General features: G+C 39.5%; 1 pseudogene; it reads right to left on the bottom strand.

Annotated features, from left to right (window-relative positions):
* Positions 1-5,157: 5,157 nt before the first annotated feature.
* LOC101773191 lies at positions 5,158-5,748 on the bottom strand (annotated as a pseudogene).
* Positions 5,749-6,000: the final 252 nt, after the last annotated feature.

A 6,000-nucleotide genomic window follows, 5' to 3' on the forward strand; every position in this document is an offset into this window, starting at 1 on the left:
CCCTCAATAACTGTTGTTTCCGGATTGGCAAACCCAACTCCTGATCCAAGTTGTGTGCCTACTCTTTATCTAGGTTTTGTATTTTCAAGACTTTTTATGTATTGTTTTTTATTAATTCCATTCTTCTTTGTAAATTTTTTTTATCTGTCTGTAGTCGGAATGTCTATTGGAACACTGTTGTCAGGTAATTTTTTCCGATGTCTTTTTTTTTGTGCAAACACCTGGGTACACTTTGTTCTATTTTATGTCTGGTATTTTGGTTGAAGGTGACAATGGTGATGAGGATGATCAAGACGAGTGGCTCCATCGGAATGATACATATGCATGCAAGAGAAGTGCAACCGTAGATCGTGGGTGTGATGAATTGACTTTTTTGGAAATATGATTATTAGGAAAAGGTAAACACGATAGTCATTATCGGTGCCTTAGTTTGTAGTGGATTATAGTGTATTTTATAAAATATTTCATGTTTACGAAGGATAGGTTAAAAAAGAAGAGGAAATATGGATGGTTATCCCTTGAAGAAAGAAATTTAAAATGGGCAAATCAGAGGGAAAACCATCGACTTAAGATTGATCGGCGTGCCAACATTGTCTTTCATACTCCTGGTACGTCTGTGTGCAAATATTGTGGTCAAATTGTTGTAGTGTCGCATGTTCGTTATTCCAATGGGCCTCATACAGCTGCATGCATGAAACAAATAGGGAGCGAAGCATTGACCTTGATCCCCAGCTCATGTCTTGATTCTATGACTAGTATGTCACTTTCACAAGTGGTAGGGTCCTAATGCATGCTTGTTGTGCTCTCCTCACATTATCTCTAGACATTGCATCATTTATATTGTCGTGTTTTAATTGCAGGTGAAAATGTCCAGTCAATGCCAGCAATGACTGTGCACCCTGTTTTCAATGATCCTGATAATATGCATACACAAGATGATGAGCCAGATCATATGAGATATGGGAACCAGATGATCCCTTACAAGGTGTAGAAGGTACATTTTAAATGATCCCTTACATGGTGTAGAAGGTACATTTTAAACCTACGTACGACATCCATTCTCTACATCTAATTCACTGTAATTTCTTCTCCATTGTCCCAGACAATGATTTAGATCAGATAAATCCTTGACTAGGTGATGAGATGTCAGAAGATGATGAAGTTAGAGTATTTTTTGAGCAATGTATGTGTTATATAAGTACTGATATATTTTTCTGATGTTTCTGTTACCCGACCATAAGAAATTTAATTTACGTTATTTATCATCCGTTTCAGATATCCATTACGAGTATTATAAAGATTCAGAAATGGCTTCCAACCTTGCTGTCCCATTTGATAGAGTGTACAAGGAGCTTCCTAAAAAGCATCACGTTTTGAGAAAGGTAAAAAATTGTGAGTTTTGTAATGCGAAAAAATTCCCTGGTGAATGTTCTACTTTCTGTTGCAGGAAAGGGAAGGTCCACATATATATTCTAGAAGTTCCGCACGAGCTGTGCTGGTTGTTTGCCAGTCAAACCGATAGGGATGCAAAATATTTCAGGAAACAGATACGGTACTTCAACTCACATTTCTCTTTCACTAGCTTTGGGATTTCCATTGATCAGTGTTTAGCAAATGCAAAGGGTTCTGGTGTGTATTGTTTTAAGGCGCTGTTGACACCGGATTTTGACCAATAAAATCCCATAAGATCCAGAGTGAGAGATGGCCGGCTGCAAGCATCTATGCAGACTGTGATCGGCAAGTTTCTGGTGATCAGAATAATGGCCTGTTCAGAGATATTTTTTGCTAGCCGATTGACTGTTCGTTCAAGAGAAGACCAAACCTCCGTTATGTTTTTTGATCCAACGTGGACAAAGCTGTCAGACGTGGAGTCCGGGATTATGATACAAGAGTTGGTTCTATCGGATTGGTCAGGCAAGGTAATTAGAATAAAATAGGCAAGATTGAAGGAAAAAGCCTCCACGTATAAGCAAAGGTGATTAAATAAAAAAGGAAGGATACGACATGTGTGTTTATTTGCCTTGCATACATCACATGGGAATAGTTCAGATTAATCACGCAGGTAGATCTGTCGTGGTACGGATGGATTGGAGAAGGCTTCAATAGCAAGGATTCTATAGAAAGGGAATTAGAGTCCATGTATCTTAATATTTCCTTTTGTTTAGATATTTAGTATTAGGCAAGTTTGTGTATGGCTCAGCCACGAGTCATTGGTCCAGGGTATAAATATGTACCCCCTAGCCATTGTAATTTTCATCACACGATCAATACAACATATTTACCTTTACGTATCTACCTTTCGGCTTCACGCCATTGCCCTAGGAGCAGGAGTAATGTAGCTTCTCGACGAGTTCCTTCTAGCAAGCTGAGCTGCATTGACCTCGATCTCCGGCAAGCTGTAAGTGCCCATCATCAGGTGTACTAGACTTCAACTTCTGGGCGCATCGTTGTCGTTGGGTCTGGTTTCATCTACCAGTTATCGAGTATCTTGGATCTTTGACTTGCGGCGCATCGCTTCTGTCTCGATCTACGGTATTCACCAGTTATCCTACCTTGATTAAGTTTGCATTAGCTGATATTTATCTGTTCTATCATCTTGCCGTCTAGTTTGCTTTAATTAGCTCTAGATCGTATCATCGTAGATGATAGATCACTTAATAGCCTGTTGCATCTTAATATTGGTTATCCTTCGAGTGCTGTTAGAATTGAGTTCCATTGTGATTGGATTCATCAGCTGGCGGGATTTAAATTGACGTCCTGCTAAGTGTTTCTAGGCTGCAACTACCGGGCGCATCGCTATGGTTTCACCTACAAATATTGGTAGCGATGTTAGTTTGAATCTCATTGGCTTGTGGCTCTGGCTATGGTGGAGTGAGAGCTCGATGGCACTCTATTTCCTATCGGCTTTCTAGTCAATGGTTTTTGCTAAATTGTGGTGCATAAGCTTGGATAGCCGATGAGACACCCATGCTCATCAAGATACTGGAATCGGCTTCATAGCCGATACATTTATCCACCATGCTTTATTTTGCTACGTCATCATCACCGTTGGTGCCAGGATCATATCGGCCTGATCGGCCGGTTGCCTCAAACTTCGGAAGGATCATTTTCTCCTTGTCAGTTGAATGGTCAAACTGACTGGCACGCCCGTGCACACCACACGCGCCGATCTACAGGACCTGCACCAGAGTGAAGCAAATCTCCCAGACCTTTCGTGTGTTAGTCACCGCCTGATTTTTGTGTCAACACCCTTTTGGCAGGCCTAGTGGGATGCTGAATTGGAGCATGAAACAATTTTTGCATGCGTCGCTAGCACTAATCGGCTCCTGGAAAGCTGGTTGATTTTATCAGCTGAGAAGATGTTACTTTAGGCCTCGTTCGTTTCCTTTGGATTGGTTCCGGCCAGGAACCGTTCCTGACCAGGATCAAGTGGATCCCCTTCCTTCACTCAATCCTGACCTGTTTGAAATCCTGCCCAGGAACCATTCGAGACCATAAAAAGCTATGTTCGGCTGGACAGGAACCATTCCAATCGTATATTCAATATTTAAAGAGTACCAGAACAAGACTACCTGATTATGGTACTTAAATATTTCAGTTTAATATTCAACAAAATCACAGATTCACCAACGCAATGATTTCAATTCAAAAATTTAAATAAATATTGAACATGAGCAATGATCAAGGATCATCATATAGTATGTTGAAAAGGAAAAAGAGAAAATTTCCCATACTACTGCAGACTATAATTGTTACTAAAGAACACATGCTAGAGAGTACAGAGCACTTCAGCTGAAGCCAGATTTTAGAGATTCCATTTGATCAACGAGAGCTTTCGAATTCAGATTATTCCCTGCCGTGTCTGAGCTTCTGTACCCATGCACTCGAGCTCACCAAACTTGAGACATCTCCTTTTTGGAAAAATTTCCATCCCTACAAATACCAGTAATAGTTGGTTAGAGAGAATAAACTAACTTGATTATTGAAGGTCAACATAACAACCATTGCGAACTTGTTCATCCAGATATAGCAGAATATGAAAATGTTTCCTAATAGCATATTGTTGTGCAAAAGGAAAAAAAGGAACAATGATTTGACTCATATCACAAACTATGTAGGCACACAAAAAAGATGTTGCTGCTGTGTCTCATGAAACATAGTAGATTACCAGTTACACATATGAGTTCCAAACTTTAAAGGTGCAAAGTGTGACGCATACAATAAGCAACTAGTATTGATATTTCTGGATACATGTATATATGGCAATATTCGACATAGATAGGTAGGTAGCATGGCTGTAGACCAGAGTAGGTTACTGATATCAGTCTTGAGCAAATTAATTTTGAACAAATAATGGCATATGAACAAACTGAAGGCATGTGCTTATCTCATCTCACCTGCTAGGCCATCTCATTCCTAAGCCAAATCAAAGTGGATTCTTCATCTTCTTCACTAGCACAAATGAAAGTCTCTCTATTTTCTTTGCTCTTGGTGAAGATTGCATAAGCTTTGGCCTTTTCCTGTTTGGTCACTTCCATTGTGTTAATGATCGATATGCACCTTTTGATGGAGTATTCATCACCTTTAGCAGCTTCCTCATCTCTTGCCTCATTTTCTCTTGCTAGCTGTTTAGCTTCATCTTCTACTTGCTTTGTCCTCATTTCCAGGAATCTCTCCATCATGGCTTCAATTTTTGCACTCTTTCTAGACCTTTGTCCTTCCTCTTCTGGTTTCTTTCTTGATGCTGCCATTCTTCGTTCTCCACTTCTTGCCTCCTCTTCATCTCTTACATCCTTTTCTTCATCCTCTTCATCACGTATCTCAATTTCCTGTAGGGCTTCTTCCTCAGCTTCTTCCTCTACATCATCAATTTGGTGAAGGGGCTCTTCCACACGTTGTGACTCAATAGAAGTGAAATTGTATGTCCCTTCAGCCAGATGACCTACATTTGGCACAATGCATTCAAAGAAATAAGACAAGCACCTATTTTATGTCATAGAGATTTGATTGGGAAAAAGCTTACTATACAAAACTTACCATCATAGAGTTCTCCCAAAGCATCAAAGAGCGGAAAGCTTGCCTTGTTGTTTTAAAACTTCTTGATTTTCGGGAAAGTCTGCATATTTGAAAACATATTGATCAAATACAAAGTTATCACTATGAGGTTATCCATAGAATTAATTCAAGAAATTAACTTACCACCATGAGGTTCTCCCACATTGCTGCTGATCCTTCAACCATATTTCTTTGTTCATTCCATTTTGATCCACTTTGCATTCTTGCTGCTTTGAGCATCTTGTAGTCTGTCTTAAGCTGACATTCTTTATCTTGAATTTGTGCCTTTGTGTATGAGACAGACTTGTTTCTCAGATGGAACTTCTTCACCATCTTGTTCCACCCTTCAGTGTTCCAACCGTTGTCACTTCTATAGCCACTATCTTTATACTCATGCAGAATTTCAACAAGTGATTTCTCAAGAGTTGGGTTCTAGTCTGCTCTTTGTTTTCCTACGTAAACAATGGTCAAGCATTAGTAATAAAAATTTCATAGCATCAATCATACAAAATTAACAAGAAAGCATGAATAAACATTAAACACTGTACCTCATGGTGAACCTCCACTCCTCTTTGCCCCACTGCATTTAGGAGAAGGCTTCTTTTTTGTAGCACTTTTTGTAGGCAGGAACCTACTCAACTTTGGTGACCCACTTGAAATCACATTGAGCTTTGGGGAGCCTTTTCCAACCATCGCTTTTCAAAGAAAAAACTTATCCATCAACTAATGCATGATACAAGCTTATTAACTTATTCATCAATTTATTCATGATACAAGCTTATTAATTCATGAAGACTAATTTACATGTTGCTGGTACTGAACCCACATTTCTTGGGTGATGGCATCTCTCAAAGCATTGCCTTGTGCAGTGCCTGAGTCATTGATTTGATCGCCATTTGGTAGAGAAACAAAGTGTGTTGGGTCGATATTATCCGGCTTATGATC

The sequence above is a fragment of the Setaria italica genome, chromosome VII (assembly GCF_000263155.2).
Source record: "Setaria italica strain Yugu1 chromosome VII, Setaria_italica_v2.0, whole genome shotgun sequence".
Classification (NCBI taxonomy): domain Eukaryota; kingdom Viridiplantae; phylum Streptophyta; class Magnoliopsida; order Poales; family Poaceae; genus Setaria; species Setaria italica.